Raw genomic sequence first — 17,269 nt, 5'->3', positions numbered from 1 at the left:
GAGACTTAAATTGGTTACAAATTGTATGGCCGTGGCAGGCTTCTTGCTAACTGTTCTTACAGCTTAAATTAATCCATTTCCATAAATCTATACCTTGCCACATGGCTCGTGGCTTAACGGCATCTTCACAAGCTGTTTCTCATCGTGGCGGCTGGCAGTGTCTCTCTCTCAGCCTTCCACTTCCCAGCTTTATTCTCCTCCTTGCCCCGCCTATACTTCCTGCCTAGCCAACGGCCAATCAGTGTTTTATTGATTAATCAGCAACACATTTGCCATACATCCCACAGCAGCAGGAACTGATGCAGAGGCCTTGGAGGGGTGCTTCTTACTGGGCTGCTTCTCCTGGCTTGCTCAGCCTGCTTTCTTATACAACCCAGGACCACCAGCCCAAGAATGGCACCACCCACCATGGGCTGGGCCCTCCTACATTGATTACTAAATGAAAGAATGCCTTACAGCTAGATCTCAAAGATGCATTTCCTCAGCTGAGGCTCCTTCTTCTGATGACTTTAACTCATGTCAAGACAACACACAAAACCACTCAGTACAACTGACCACTTGTCAACTTGACACACAAACACATCACTATTAAGCCATAACTCATCTTTTCTTATTCATCCCCAAGATCTTACATTAAAATCATAAGTAATTTTTAAGGTACAACAGTCTTTGCAAATTCAAATATATTAAAATTTCAGTCTCTTCAAAATATCCAATCTCTTTTAAGAGTTCAAGTCTTTCATCTGTGGGCTCCTTTAAAAATCAAGATTAAATACCTTATTCAAAAGGGAAGAACCAGAGCAGCACCACAATCCGAACCAAGCAAAATCAAACTCCAAAAGTATAAATAACTCAATGTCCAATTATCTGGGATTCATCCACAGTCTTCTTGACTCCTCCAAAGGGCTTGGGTCACTTCTCCAGCTCAGTCCTCTACAGCACACACAGCATGTCTTCTAGGCTCCAGATGGCTCCACTGCTGCTACTTTTCCTAATTGTCTTCCCATGATACTGACACCTCCAAAATGCTGGGATCGTTTGCTGCAACTGGGCTGCACTTTAATCATCTGCCTCTCATAGGCTCTCTTCATGGTGCTAAGCCTTGGCTTTTTTGCATGACCCCTTTATTCCTGAGCCTTCAACTACTAGTGAGGCTGCACCTTCATTTATGGATTCTCACAGCCTCACATGCTATCCAAGACCCCTTTATGCCTTCAAAACCAGTACCACCTAGGTGATTCTTACACATTACCAAGTTTGCTTGCCAGCACAAGGCACAATCTTGGCCACCTATGGAACATAGCTTCTCTGTGCTCTCAGGAAACACTTCCCAGAAGATTTTACCTCAATGATGCTGATCTCTTCTTCTTCTTCTTCTTCTTCTTCTTCTTCTTCTTCTTCTTCTTCTTCTTCTTCTTCTTTTTGGTTTTTTGAGACAGGGTTTCTCTGTGTAGCTTTGCACCTTTCCTGAAACTCACTTGGTAGCCCAGGCTGGCCTCGAACTCACAGAGATCCGCCTGGCTCTGCCTCCCGAGTGCTGGGACTAAAGGCATGTGCCACCACCGCCTGGCTGATCTCTTCTTAATCATTGCTAATTTCTTAGCTCCAGGAGACAAGCATCAAGTATCCCAGCAAAGAAAAATTTTGCTGTACTTGTTCTGTTATCTTATTAATCACAGCTGATTATTTTCAGCCCCAGCTAACCAGAACCATAGAATCTTAATTCAAAGTAACAAATGGTCCCAATAGTCTTTAAACTTACATGTGAAATTTCACAAACCAGGCCTCCATCTTCTGCACTGCTCTTCCAAGCTCCTAAAGAACACCCCTCACTGAGCTCTTACCACTCAATGGTTCTTCTAGACCAAAGTTCCAAAGTCCTTCCACAATCCTCCCAAAAACATGGTCAGGTCTGTTGCAGCAATGCCCCACTCCTGGTACCAATTTTTCTTAGTTAGGGTTTCTATTGTTGTGATGAAACATCATAACCAAAAAACAAGTTGGGAAGGAAAGAGTTTATTTGCCTTATACTCCCAGTCCATAGTCAATCATTGAAGGAAGTCAAGACAGGGAATCAAGCAGGGCTGGAACCTGGAAGCAGGATACAGAGGCTGTAGAGGAGAGCTCTTACTAAGTTGCTTCTCCTGGCTTGCTCTGCCTGCTTTTTTATATAATCCAAGACCACCATCCCTGAGATTATACCATTCACAAAGGGCTGGGCCTCCCCGACTGATCACTAAATGAGAAAATGCCTTACAGCTGAATCTCATGGGGGCATGAAAATTTCCTCAACTGAGACTCTTTCTTCTCTGATGACTCTAGTATGTGTCAAGTTGACACACAAAAGCAGCCAGGAGAGGTTTCACAGGATTGGGGAAATGGCATAGTAAGTAGAAAAGTATATTATACCAGCACACAGACCTGAATCTAGATGCCCAGGTCCTATGTAAAATCCCAGACTTGGTCATGCATTCTATAAGCTCTGCCCTTAAGGAGCCAGAGACAGGAAGATTACTGCTGCTACTGGCCCACCAACCTAACAATAAATGGCAAACTCTAGGTTCATTAACAGACCCTACCATAACATAATAAGGCAAAGAGTGATAAATGACACTCAACATCCTCCTCTGGCTTTTGCATGTTTGTGCATAGGAACATGCATTTATTCACACACAGGTGTACATGAATGTGTGAACCACACACAAAAGAAATCAGTTAATTAATTAACCTTAATTTTTATTTTAAAAAGGAAAAATGGTTTCAAAGAAATATTCTACTGCTGTTCAAGTACATCTCCAATGCTATGAAGGCTAGATTGCACTGTGCAACTGAGAGGATAGTTTTTACTCAGGCTCTTGCAACAAGGAGAGCATTCATTAACGAAGAATGTTTCAAAGATAATTGGAGGAATAAGTGGGATATTGGAGGCCAATGAACAAGAACATTATCACCTGATGAAAGTTATCAGGATGGGTGGCATGGGTTTCCTCTCAGAAACAGGGATACCTTCCCTGACCAAGCAGTCAGGCTCCTCTGGGCTCCTTTCTCAAATAGGACCTTGCTCAGGTAAGAAGGAATTCCCCTTTTACAGGTTTCTCTTTGGGCCACCTGCTCCTGAGTAATGACATGGAGCTTTTTATTAAGTATGAAAGCTTGATCTTAGCTTAGGCTTGTTCCCTACTAGCTCTTATATTGATCTACATTATGCCACGTAGCTAATTACCTCTCTTCTATACTGTATATCCAACTTCCTCTGCATCTCTCTGGTGGATTCTCCACCTCAGATTCTTCCCCTAAGTTCCTATCTCTGCCTGCAAGTCATGGCTAGCCTCTTGTGCATAGCTATTAGCCATTCAGCTCTTTATTAAACCAATCAGAAGGTTCTTTAGGCAGGCAAGGAAGGGCAGAGATACATCTTCACACAGTGTGATCAAATATTCAACAACATTCCCCTGCCCTTGATATCAATGGATACCAGTTTTCATTCGACACCTCCAGAACAAGCAATTGGACAGAGATGTGTGAACAGGAACAGAAGCTACGGTTTGATAAGAGATAGAACACTTCCAAAGATGTGGGAAACAAAAAAGAAACAAAGAGGAAAATAAAATGCTCAATGACTACACGACAAAGATGAAGCTTTTATGCCAGATAGTCTGAAACTAAGAGTCACTTGCATAGTGATTCTTTCTCTGTTCTGTTACATGCATTTAATACAACTGTATGCATCACATTAGCATCCTAAATCTCTATCCAAGGATGTGGATTTTGTAACTATAATGAGCTTCAAGACAAAATTTGGCCACATCTGTACTAGTAACTCAAGCCTGTTGTCACTTGCCTGAGGGATGAAAGTGGTGCTCTTCACCAATAGGTTTGTCCTCCTCCTATGCTAGACTTACAGATTTTGTGTAAGTCCTGCTGGGCCTTGCTCTCCACACATTCCCTTACCTCACCCTAAAACCAAACAAGCTCTTCTTGGAAGTTTATATGTTAGACTACACCCCTCCCCTTTAAGATGCTGGTCATTCTAACCAACCAGATCCCACAAGCTGGGAGTTCAGGCATGTCCCACTGTAGCACTAGTGACTAGATCTCTCTTCACTTTTTTTTCTCTTCTCCTCTCTTTCCTCTCTCTCTGCTCTCTCCCTTCTCTCTCCTCTCCTCTCTCCTCTCTCCTCTCCCCTCTCTCTCTCTCTCTCTCTCTCTCTCTCTCTCTATATATATATATATATATATATATATATATATATATATATATATATCACTATCCCTCTCTCTATCTATATCTATATCTCTATCTGTGTCCCCAGAGGCTCCTCAGAGCTGAGTTCATTCTGTCCCCCCTGTTGCAGCAGTCTTGACTCCAATTGCATGAATAAAGTCTTCCTTGTCTGTTTAATCCTGTCCGTAGGTATAGTTTTTCTTTAATGTTGGTTAGCCATTTCTAGGACACCAGTATGAGACAGGATTGCTCAACTGTCAGTGGCTTCTGTAAACAAGTCTCAGTAAAGCTTAGCACTGGCAGAGCACACAACAAAAATGGCCTCCCACAGTAGGCTTCATCAAGTAATTTACGACTTTTAAATCAAACTTATTTCTGCCAGGAAGCAAAATGTTACTCAACAAATGTGTTCTACAAGTAGTTACTCTGGGTGAGGCTACAAGGAGGGGAATACAAGCCATCAACATAGGGTGTGAGAGACTACATAATACTACATGAAGGGGACACCAGGCTGGTTAAGATGGAGCAAGAGAGTCAGCCCCCACTCAACCAGAAAAACTTACTTTATCACAAAAGAGTCAACTAACAAAAAATTTTCCTCTCTTGGACAATCATGACTCCTTCACAGAATTTCAATGCCATGATTTCTTCTGTTCTTCAGAACAAACACTGTACTTCCTTTTTATCAAATGTATTTTTTATCCTTTCAAATGCATATTATTCTTCCCTCTTTTAAATGTATACCACTTTCAGATAGATATTTTATAAATCTGACAACTCATTATAAATTTACCTTCATCATGTATAGAAACGTGGAAGAGAAAAAAATCTCATAGGGCCCCGAACCCAGACAAAGAAAACAGCAATAAGGAGTGCTGAGAGCACAAAACAGTCTTCCCCAGGGAAGAGTCACCCACTTGGTTATTTTATACCAAATTGTCAGCCCTGAAATCACCAAAAGTAACATTATATGAACTGAGCTTGTCATAGTTATATATTTAGGAATATATATGTAACAATTATTGAAGAAAAATAGGCCAGAGGCCATAAATTTGAAAAGGAGCAAGGGTAGAGGTTCATGGAAGGGGCTGGAGGGATGAAAGAGAAAAAAAAATGATATAATTGTATTTTAAATTTAAAAACTTAAATTTTTAAAAATATAATAAAATAAAGCTCTAGTCTGCAGTCCTTATTCACTCAACTGATGACTACACTAGAAATATAACTAAGGTGAATTTTCTAGAATCTGGCAGCTTCAGAGTTGAAGGTGATGGTAAGTCCCAGACAAAAGAACAGCTATGGAATCTTAAATGTTAAACTCGTTCAGAGAATCCACCACATCAAGTTCTGTGGATGTTGCTCAGTTGGTAGAGCACTTGTCTAGCACTCATGAAGCTCTGGTTTTGATTCCAGCACTATATGCTGGGTACGATGGCATATACATGTAATCCCAGGACTTAGCAGATAGAGGCAGAAGGATCAGGAGTCCAAGGAGACTTTTCCTACACATCAAGTTGAGGCTGGGCTGAACTACATTACACACTGTTTCAAAAGAAGAAAAAAAGAGCCAGGTATGGGGCACATACCTTAAATCCCAGAACTTAGGAAGCAAAGGCAGAAGGGTCTCTGTGAGCTCAAGGTCAGCTTAGTCTACATAGTACGTTCTATGTCAGCCAGAGATATGTACTGGGACTCTATCTCAAAAAAGAAAAAAGAATCCAACATGGCAACATTGGAAAAGTCACTCCATGTTGCTATCAAAGTACAAGAAAAACCAATTGGACCGAGCCTCCACTAATAGTCTTTCCCCCTCCTGCCTTCCTCCCTCTTTTCCTTCCTCCTTTCTCTTTTCTTCTCTCCCACTCCTCATTTTCATCATCCTAAATTTGCCAGTCCACCTCATATCAGACTTGCCATCCTGACTGACTCTCAGAACTGTCTTTTCTCACAGAACTGCCCGTGTCTTCCTGCAGGAGAAAACTTAAATAACAGCATGAAGAAGCTTGGAGAGTTGGTTGCAAAGGAAAACTTCTATTCTCCCACTTGTAAATTTTTACATATCCTCCTTGAACTGACTCCCATGATGCCCAGAAAACTGCAAGCCAGCACTTCTGCCTCAGCAGGTCTGTTCAAGAATCAGGGTCTGTGGGTAGTGATGAAACATACATCTTTGAGAAAACTTTCCCTTGTGAGTACCAGATAATAGCTCTGCCTATTAAATGACACTCCCTCTCTGAAACTTTTATTCTGCCTATAGATCACATTTTTGGATGAAAGTCTGGCTATTAAAGTAACTGCCAGGATATTATGGTCCAAAGTGATTGCAATTTATAGTATTTCATAAATCATGACAAGATTGAAAATGCTTGTGACAGATGAGGCTTTAAATTGACATCCTGTCTCTTTATGGGCATTACAAAGGATGTTCTCATGGCATGCACACTCTACAGATGGATCTTCTTTTGCCAGTCAAAAAGTCCCCACTTTGTACAATACAAGAGACAGACACAGACAGAAGAAGATCATGGGTATCAGACAACAGCTCCCCTCTGCCTTGTAAGAGGGGAAATTCAAACAGGAGGGGTGTGTCCTTGACATCTATCAATGGTTTAAAAACTGGACACTACCCAGCACTGGTCAACAGCACAGGTTGAATCTCCTAAGCCCCCACTGAAACCGAAAACACCAGGAATTTAAATGAAGAGAAAAATAAATCTATCCTGTCTGGTGGTCTTTGACTTTGTTATGTTTTGTTTTAGAGACATAATCTTACTATGAGTTTTAGTTGGCCTAGAACTCACTATGTAGACCAGGCTGGGAAGAGGCAAGGAACTTATTTCCTTGGCAGAGATTGTAAGGAGGGGAGCAAGGACTCATATGGGAACCATCTATGAACGTGATCAGTCACCTACAAACCACAATGATCAGCATGCCCCGATAAACTTGAAGTTTCAGTGCTGGTGCCAATACCTTGTCAGTAATCAATAGCTCTTCAATTGGACTTAAGACCCACTCAACAAGAGGGAAATCATGCCTGGTATTGGAAACATAGACAACTACCTGGAGCAAATGGAGCCATGGATCTTAGAGGAGAAACTATAACCACAATTTTACTAAACAAGAGAGCTGCCCCAGTGTCATGTGGGAGGGTGAAAGCACTAGCACTGCCCCTCACCCCCTGCAGTGCACCCCGCCTGGAGAGCACACTGGAGCTGCCCCCAGTGTCATGAGAGGTCTCCTGGGTAGTGACAATGAGGGAAAGCTGATGGGCTGACCAATCCAGCTATTTACTAGCTAGGCCCAGAAGTAGGGCAATGAGGTGGCCCACCCCAATGTCCACCTCATCTATGAACTGTTGGAGCATGTGAAGGGGGCAAACCTATATAAACCAAACTGCAGGATCTCCATGACACAGAATAGCAACAGGATATCTAAAGGAGTCCCAGTGAGAGCCCATTATTGGTAGCATAGCAGAAGTCAGAGACTTTGAGCCAGATCAATGACTTATGGTAATGAACACTTGCAAGTAAAGATGAATTAACTAAAGGGTACACTGTTTGACTCAATGGACCACACCACAGCTTCCATGACAAGATTCTTCTCATTTTTTGGGGGGAGGTCTGTTTTTTGTTTGTTGTTTTGTTTTTGTGATTTTGTTTTTGTTTCTTTGTTTTGTTTGGGTTTGGGTTTTTCTTTTAAATTTGGGAGCTTCAGAAGAGGGGAGGTTGCAAGAGCAGAGAGCAGATGCAAGGGGATGAGGAGATAATGGGATCAGATTGCATGGTGTGAAATCCACAAAGAATCAATAAAAATTTTAAAAAAAGACTACCCCACTGTAAATACCAGACATGGTGTTGCATGCTTTTAAGGCTAACACTGTGTCTATACAGTCTAGTCTATTCAGTTTGAGTGAGATATCCTGTCTCAGAAACAAGAAAATAGGTAGCACTTGAGGTTGTCTTCTGACCTATACAACACACACACACACACACACACACACACACACACACACACACACACCTCCACTCCATACAAATGAATAAAATTGGTTGCAGCAGAGACCCACAGAATCTCCAATGTTCCAATACATTCCCATTTTGCAATCACTGATCTAAAAGACGAAAATAAATGACAGAAATGAAGGCAGCAGTAGCACATCAGCACAGGCTGCAATGAAGATTTGTGAGTGTAGGTTTGGTAAGGACTGTTGCTACAGAGTGTTGGGAGACCTGCGTAGTCTCAGGTGCCAAATTCAAGAACTATTGCTGCCCAGCTCCAGCCAGTTGTCAGAGGGACACCAGGCCCACTGTTGATTCACTGATTTGGTAGGAAAATTCAGGAACTTAGACAAACTCAATGTGAGATTTCCTGTTTTTTAAGTGTTGAAGAATAACTCAAAACATTTTATAATACTATGCAAAATGTCTAACCTAATCAAAATAGGTCATGGAACTGTGAGTTTGTAACCTCTGCCCTATATACACTGATTCAGAATTTTCCCAAGATTGAAGAAATACTTTCCCACCTCTATCATGATTCCCCAGGAGCATTTGTTTAAGGCCACAGACAGCTTCCTAGAGAAGAGTCCTAATGGAACTCACAGTAGCAGTTGTTCTGAGACTTGCAAATGCCAGCTACGAACCAGCGAGTGTCATACTCAAGCTGTACCTTCCAATCTTATATTTTGAGATGTATTTCCCTTGATGAAGAGAGAAGGTGGCAGATCTCCTGCTCTTGGTGGAAGAACTAGGATACATGCCACCTTCTTGCTGGCCCATCACTGTGAGGGGATGCAGACACTCAGCTACCATTAACTACAGACCTTCACCTGGCTGCATCTCTCAGAGCTGCTAAAGCACCTCTTTCATTTGCTTTTCAGTATTTGCTGACACAAGATTCCAGGCAGCCAGGGAGGAAAGGGAAGACAGCCATCAGTCACAACTCCTTCCAGAAAGGAAGAAGTGACTAACACTAATTACACGTCTAAGACCTGTGCCGGAACAAACTTATTTTCTCTGTGAATTAATATCAAGTGACCTACTTTTCTACGTATCATTTATTATTTGTGCAGCTGCTTTATCAATTTTGAGATTGGTTTGTTACATAAAGTGAGAAGTTTTTAATACAATAAAACTGCATTCACTAAAGATAATGTAGCCACATCACAAAATATAAACTTATTCTTCTCTCTATGAGGAGACAGTATCTGTGAGCCATTTTGAGTTGTGAGAATGAGCTGAAAGCTGCTTCAGTGGATTAATAAAAATGAAAAGGAATATAAATACATTAATGTTTGGGCATAAAGCTAAGATAATATAATTAAATTCATTTTAGAATTTTAAAACTTGCTTGCTTATAATACTCTGGAGATTTTTGTGTCATATAGAAGTGCAATACTTGTTTTACAAGACTACATATATTTTCTATTTAAATTTATCTCATCCCATTTTTCATATGAACTATATCATCTGATTTTACCATGCTTTATTTATTCATTTATAAGGCTATGAGATTTTATTTCTTGAAATCTTAGTAGAATGTTTACTTAAAAACAGATAATTAAAAATAAAACCACACAGCTCACATACATTTTGTTTCATATGCAATTATAAATATGTTTTCAAGGCAGTTATAAATGCTCAATCTATACACAGTGTCCTATTCTTTTGTGCAGCACAAAATTCTAAAGAAATTTTTTAAAAAGACTCTCTGTACAACTCTGGTCATTGAAGCCTTAAAGTTTATCCACCGAGGGTGCAAAGGAGTGATATATTCTGATGAATGTTCAGAGTAATTTTATTCAGAATGCAAGGAGGTTTCCCAAAGAAAATATAATTGCCAAAGGAAGGTGAGAGACAGTAGTTTGGAGAAGATAGCAAGAACCAGGAGGCAGGATATGACTGGAAAAGTGTAGCAGGCTTTTTTGGACCTCCATCCCCCACATGATATAGAGACATATTATTGTATATGAAATCTTGGCCTTAACTTAGGTTTGTTTCTAACTAGCTCTTATAACTTAAATTAACTCATTTCTATTAATCTACATATTGCCATGTGGCTTGTGGCTTTTACCACTCCTCCTGTAAGTCCTGCTTCCTCTGTGTCCAGCTGGCAACCCCACTTTTCTTACTCTCTGTGTCCTCTCTATCCACAAAAGTCCCACCTAAACTCTTCCTACCTACCTATTGGTTATTTAGCTCTTTATTAAACCAATCTTAGTGACAAATCTTCACACAGTGTAAAGGAATATTCCACAACATTTCTCCCCTTTTTTCTAAATAAAAAGGAAAGGTTTTCAATCTCACACAATAAAACTATAAACAATAATAACAATTATTAGGTAAGAATTACATTTACCCTGGGTGGTGATGGTGCACGCCTTTAATTCCAGCACTTGGGAAGCAGAGGCAGGCAGATTCTTGTGAGTCCAAGGCCAGCCTGGTCTACAGAATGAGTTCCAGGACAGCCAGAGCTGTTACATAGAGAAAGCCTGTTTCAAGAAAATAAATGAAGAAGGAAGGAAGGAAGGAAGGAAGGAAGGAAGGAAGGAATGAAGGAAGGAAGGAAAGAAGGAAGAAAGAAAGAAAGAAAGAAAGAAAGAAAGAAAGAAAGAAAGAAAGAAAGAAAGAAAGAAAGAAGGAAAGAAAAGAAAGAAAAGAATTATATTCACAATGTTCAGTCCATTTGTATTTGGTATATTCTGAGAAACTATTCTATTTTCTATCCTATCTCGATGAGTCCAAAGTTTTGTACCTAATTTACTTTCTATCATAACTAAGTGAAACTGTAACTATAACTATCTAGTCTTCAACCCCCTCAAAGACTCAGAAGGATATAATATTACCTGAGTAAACAGGATGTGCAGAGCAAGCAACTTCCAAAACTATGAGAAATGACAGAAACAGCTGACTGCATGGACAGTCACCCCAAGGTTCCTCTGTAATGTCGGGGCATCTATCTTCATCCTACAAGCCTAAAATATCTGACAGACTTGTGTGAATTAGGAATTTTGAAGGACTGTTCTACTGTTTGGCAGTTGTCTTCTTTTGTGTCCTGCTTGTCCAATTTGGACAGCATCTGTCAGCAGTTGAGGCAAGGGCAGTTTCTTTGCTCAGTGACTAACCTTGCCAAAAATGAAAGTAAACTCCATATGGAGGTTCTTCAATGCCCATCATCCTTTTATAAAGTAGATTGGTGCTGTCAGGAGTAGATGTGTCTCACTGTCATGAAAAGCCTTATGTTATTATAACATTTTAAATGCCATATTCTGTAGGTCTTTGGAGTGTTTGAAGATTACCTATCAAAAATTTATCTCTGTATGGCCTTGTAAACACACCTAACATGAATATAAATTGATTGTTATAAATAACTAACTATTAATTAACCTGTATTCTTCATTATCCTAAATAGCTATCAAGGACTAAAACTTTACATTACCTTTTTAAATAATCTGCAAGGTATAATACCTTAAGCAAGAATAGAAACATACATACAGTATAACAAAAATATCTTTAAATTTGTATCAATATACAAAAATCTATACCAATGTAAAATATTTCAGACTAGTGGTTGTTCAAAAGTAGACTCAACAATCCACACTTTTACATAAATGGAAGTTTCTGTCCCATCAGTAACTTCCAAATACACAGCAGCTACTTCCCAAATAATTGACTCAGAGGCTTAATATTACTTATAAATGCTTAGCTTATTACTACCTAGCTCTTTCACTTAAATTAACCCATAATCCTTAGCTATGTTTAGTCACATGGTGTGGTGGTATCTTTTCTCAATACAACATTCTCATCTTGCTTCCTCATTTGGCTGGTAACTCCTGACTCTGACCTTCCTCTTCCCAGCATTCTTAGTTTGGCAGCCCTACCTAGATTTCCTGCCTAGCTATTGGACAATCAGTGTTTTATTAAACCAATTTGAGTGACAAATCTTTACATTGTATAAAAGGATTATTCCACAGCACTTTTATTCAATCATTTCTATACTATATCTTCCTTTTTCCCTTCAGAAAGAGATCCCTGAATCAAATCTCCTTTTTTTAGTCTTCTCCCTAAACATGACCAGTAACATAACCAACCCCCTAAATGATGACAAACATCCAAAATCTATTGAACAACCAAAAACCACCCACCCCACCTCTTGGGAATGTGGGTGTCATGTTCCCTAGACAGCTTCCTGTTGTCTGGGGATTATGGCATATTTGGGAGACCCTGAGAAAATTAAGATAATGATCAAGTCTATGGAGAGCTGGCTGTAATATTTATTGTTCGATCTCTGTGCAATGAGAAACTATGTCTTATCTGCAGTCCTAGCTGGAATAGGCTATGAGGCTGGACCATTTCAGCCAGTAGCCTTGAAAATATTCTGAATGCATAAATCTGAGAAAAATGCAGCAGAGGCACTCTGACAGCCTGGATCACCTGGGCCACCAATTTTCATTGATGTCTGGTTCCCTTGCTCTGAAAATACACAAACTTTCAAAGGTAACATGTATATATCTGCATTAACAAAGTACAGAGTGTGTGTTGTATGTGTATCAGCCAAAGATGATTTTTTGTTTTATGTTTAATCAGGTAAAATCTATGTCACCTGTTTTGTAGAATATTAGTTGAAGATGTGTTCCATTTGTTTATGCTGTGGAATAACTGTTTATGATGTAAAGATGTGTTGCATTTTTTTATGTTGCATTTGTTTAACTCTGTGAAGCAGTGTTACTTTGACTGTCTAAAACACATGATTGATCTAATAAAAAGCTGAATGGCCAATAGTAAGGCAGGAGAAAGGATAGGTGAGGCTGTCAGGCAGAGAGAATAAATAGGAGGAGAAATCTGGGGAGAGAAAGGATAGAAGTGCAAGAGAAGAAGGATGGGGCCAGCCACACAGCAAGCCACAGAGTAAGCAGTAAAGTAGAGATATATAGAAATAGAGAAAAGTAGAAGCCTAGAGGCAAAAGATAGACAGGATAATTTAAGTTAAGAAAAAGCTGGCTAGAAATAAGCCAAACTAAGGCTAGGCATTCATAAGTAAGAATAAGACTCTGTGTGATTTATTTGGGAGCTGGATAGTAGGCCCCCCAAAGAGCAAAGAGCCAAAAGAGTAAAGAATGAAAAACCAACTACAGTCTTGTAGTTTTCCTAGGTTTATTTCTTTATGTCTGTAGCCATAATTTTCAGAGGGTCTCTCTCCTTGATCAAATTCAATCTCTATAAACCTTGAATGAATTCACAGACTTTCATTTTCTGTGAAAACAAAAGCATAACCTCTTCTCCAAAGCAATACATTTTCTGACTTTCATTTTAAAGTTAAGTCATTCCTAAAGTATCTGTTTTTAATTCAGCAGTCTCTCTTATAATCCCATGTCCCTCAGCAGCTGTTATTTGCTAATAACAGTAATCAAAAAATTCAAAGTCAACAAGACATCATACAGGATCCAGATTCCCTGTGTATTTTTCATTTTTATATCACTTATCCTTTTTTATATTATTTTATTCTCTCTTTAAAGACTTTATTTTTTATTTATAAACTATTTTTCTATGACTGTCTGTACCCATTTTTTTTCTTTTTTAAGCATACACACATTTTGTAAATGCACTATAACCTGTTTAGAATTTTTCTCTCATCTACATCTGTCTTTACTGAGCACCTCTAGTACTTTCTGACCAATTGCTAAGCTGTGGCTAGGCTTTCCACTGATAGCATATGACCTGGCAGCTGGCTCTGCCCACTTTGGGTTGGTGAGAGCAGAGCCTCATGCAAGTGGGCCCAGCCTGGAGCCAGTATATCTGCATCAGCACTGACAGATGGTTCTACTTCTACCTAGTCTCCTACCACTGAGTAGTGCACTGTCTGCAGGTTATAAACCCCATTATAGCTCTGTAGCAAGTGCTCTTAAAAGAGTCATCCCTGTATATGCTGCAAGCACCAAGCCTACTCAGACTTTTTTCTCTGACTCTCAACATTCCTATTTCTGCTGACACCCAATCATGAAATTATTTTTGTTGCTACTTCATAACATTAATTTTACTACTCTTATTAAATGTAAAATAAATATTTGTGGAGATAGAGGCTTGCCTAAGGCATTGCAAACCATAGGTTGAGAACTGCTGATTTAGTACAAGACTCACAGTCATCCTCTGAAACTACATTTTATCCATGTTTTATAGGTAAGTAAATTGGCAGGATACATGAAGAAGTTTATCTAATCAAAGTCATAACATCAAAAATTCAATCTTGTGACTGGAAGTTTGACTCAGGAACCTGTTTTCCCTTTTTATTTTTTTAGTCTCAATACTACTCAGAGGAAAATTCTTCTACTGTCTATTATCATCAGGAGAAAAATAAACTTCAAAACAAAAGCCTACAAGCATGACCCTCTCACTATACCATGTTCATTAGTCACCTTGCCCTCCATAGTTAATTATAATCTCCATATATTTTTTAGTATAATCACCCTCAAAAATAAAGTCACCATCATCACCTGAACTTGACTGGTTTTGTTTTCACATTGTTTCAAATCACTCAATGAGAAATACAGTTTAAAGATAGCTACATAGTTACATTTAAAAAACAAAATTGTGTTATTACCAATAACTTCATAAACTCTACCAGTATGTATACAGTCTTCCAGTCAAAGCCTATGAAAGTGAAAATCAGTGTTCTAACAATCATGTTACCAGTTACAAACAAATCAACTGGGACAGAGACCCCTGCTCAACCATGGGCTGTGTTTGCTGCCAAAACTTCAGGTAGGTTACTCACTCATGGGCCTACTAAGCTCTCTCAGTTACCCCACACTGTAGCTTAAGTTTTCCTGCCTGGCCCACAGTCAGGACATATCTCTCTCACCTGCCAGCCCCACAGCCGCTCAGACCCGACCAAGTAAACACAGAGACTTATGTTGCTTTCAAACTGTATGGCCGTGGCAGGCTTCTTGCTAACTGTTCTTACAGCTTAAATTAATCCATTTCCATTAATCTATACCTTGCCACATGGCTCGTGGCTTACCGGCATCTTCACAAGCTGTTTCTCATCATGGCGGCTGGCAGTGTCTCTCTGACTCAGCCTTCCACTTCCCAGCTTTATTCTCCTCCTTGCCCCGCCTATACTTCCTGCCTAGCCAACAGCCAATCAGTGTTTTATTGATTAATTAGCAACACATTTGCCATACATCCCACAGCACTTCCCCCTTTTTTTTTTTCAAAAAGGAAGGTTTTAACCTTAACAAAGTAAAATTACATATAATTTGGGAATTTGGGCGTAGCTTCTCTTACTACTTCCTGCTGGAAGGGGGCGCTGTATCTTATGGGGAAACAAAGAAAATTTTAGAATTATGGAATAGTCCATGAGGCTGTATCGTCTGAGCCAGATGCCTTCAAACCATTCTGGATGTTGGATCATCTGGGCCATGGTGTCATTGGAGACCTTCAGGGGGTCTTGGCTGGTCAAACCTGATGTATCTTAATCTGGAACAATTCCATAGCCTTTGGCTTTCTGTGGGAACAAAAGAGACTCTTTTCCAAAGCAACATATCCTTATATCCAAATTTTGAAGTCAAGGTATCTTTAAAATATACATTTTGGCATAACTCAACAGCTTTTACAATCAAATGTTTTTCTGCAGTTAAAAATCCCAAAGACAACACAATCCAGATTCTCTGTGTAATATCCATCTTCACGTGGCTTATTTTTTATATTAATTTTACTGTCTCGTTAAAGACTATTTTTTAAAACTCTGTATTTGTTTCTATAACTGTATATATCACCTTTTTTGTCTCTTAAGCCTACGTATATTTTACACACATTGTAAACTATTACATCTGAATCTGTCTTATTGTGAATCTATTATTGTTTTAAACTGCAGCAGCTGTGGCTGCTGGCTCTGCCCACCTCAGCTTCCCAACATGGCTACGTTTACCACCAGCTCTGGGAGCTATCGTGGGTCTATGCTTTTATCCAAGCAGCGCGTAGTCCAGAAACCTCTTTTTTTTGTTTTGTACCAGCAAAGGCTAAATCCACCATGCAGCTTAATGTGCCACTTGCAGAGGCCTCATTCCTGCCATACTGCAGGTCAAGCACACACACCAGAAACCCACCAGTAGCTCAAACCAGCAGCTGCCGCTCATTTGAGAGAGACAATTAGGAAGCTGTTTTTAGCTCCGTTTTAGAATCTTTTTTCAGGTTTTAGGTGGAAACTCTTGCCACCACGTTGGACGCCATTTGTAGCTTAAGTTTTCCTGCCTGGCCCACAGTCAGGACATATCTCTCTCACCTGCCAGCCCCACAGCCACTCAGACCCGACCAAGTAAACACAGAGACTTATGTTGCTTTCAAACTGTATGGCCGTGGCAGGCTTCTTGCTAACTGTTCTTACAGCTTAAATTAATCCATTTCCATTAATCTATACCTTGCCACATGGCTCGTGGCTTACCGGCATCTTCACAAGCTGTTTCTCATCATGGCGGCTGGCAGTGTCTCTCTGACTCAGCCTTCCACTTCCCAGCTTTATTCTCCTCCTTGCCCCGCCTATACTTCCTGCCTAGCCAACGGCCAATCAGTGTTTTATTGATTAATTAGCAACACATTTGCCATACATCCCACAGCTCTCTCAGTTACCCCACACCCTACCACCTTCCCATCCTTCCTCATCAGTAGGTCTCAACCCCCAACTCACATGAAAACCCTCTGCTCAACCACATGCCATACCAGCCAGAAGACAAGAGAGGAAACAGAAACCAAGGGACAAAACACCCATCCAAAAAAGACTAACTCAGAAATCAGCAACTAAATCTATAGCCCAAACTCTTATGCCTAAAGGTCATCATAAGAACACAGTCAACAACAGCCAGGGCAATAGCACTATGAGAGCACAGTTATCCTACTATAGCAAGCCCTGAATATTTCAACAGAGCTGAAGTACAAGAAAAATTACCTTAAAACCAATTTTATGAAAATGATACAGGCTCTTAAAGAGGAAATTAATAAATCTCTTAAAGAAATTGAGGAAAATACAACCAAAAAATTGGAGGAAATCAAT

The sequence above is a fragment of the Peromyscus eremicus genome, chromosome 6 (genome assembly GCF_949786415.1).
Source record: "Peromyscus eremicus chromosome 6, PerEre_H2_v1, whole genome shotgun sequence".
NCBI classification, from domain to species: Eukaryota; Metazoa; Chordata; class Mammalia; order Rodentia; family Cricetidae; genus Peromyscus; species Peromyscus eremicus.
The sequence above is the reverse complement of the archived record's forward strand: the minus strand, read 5'-3'. Positions refer to the sequence as shown.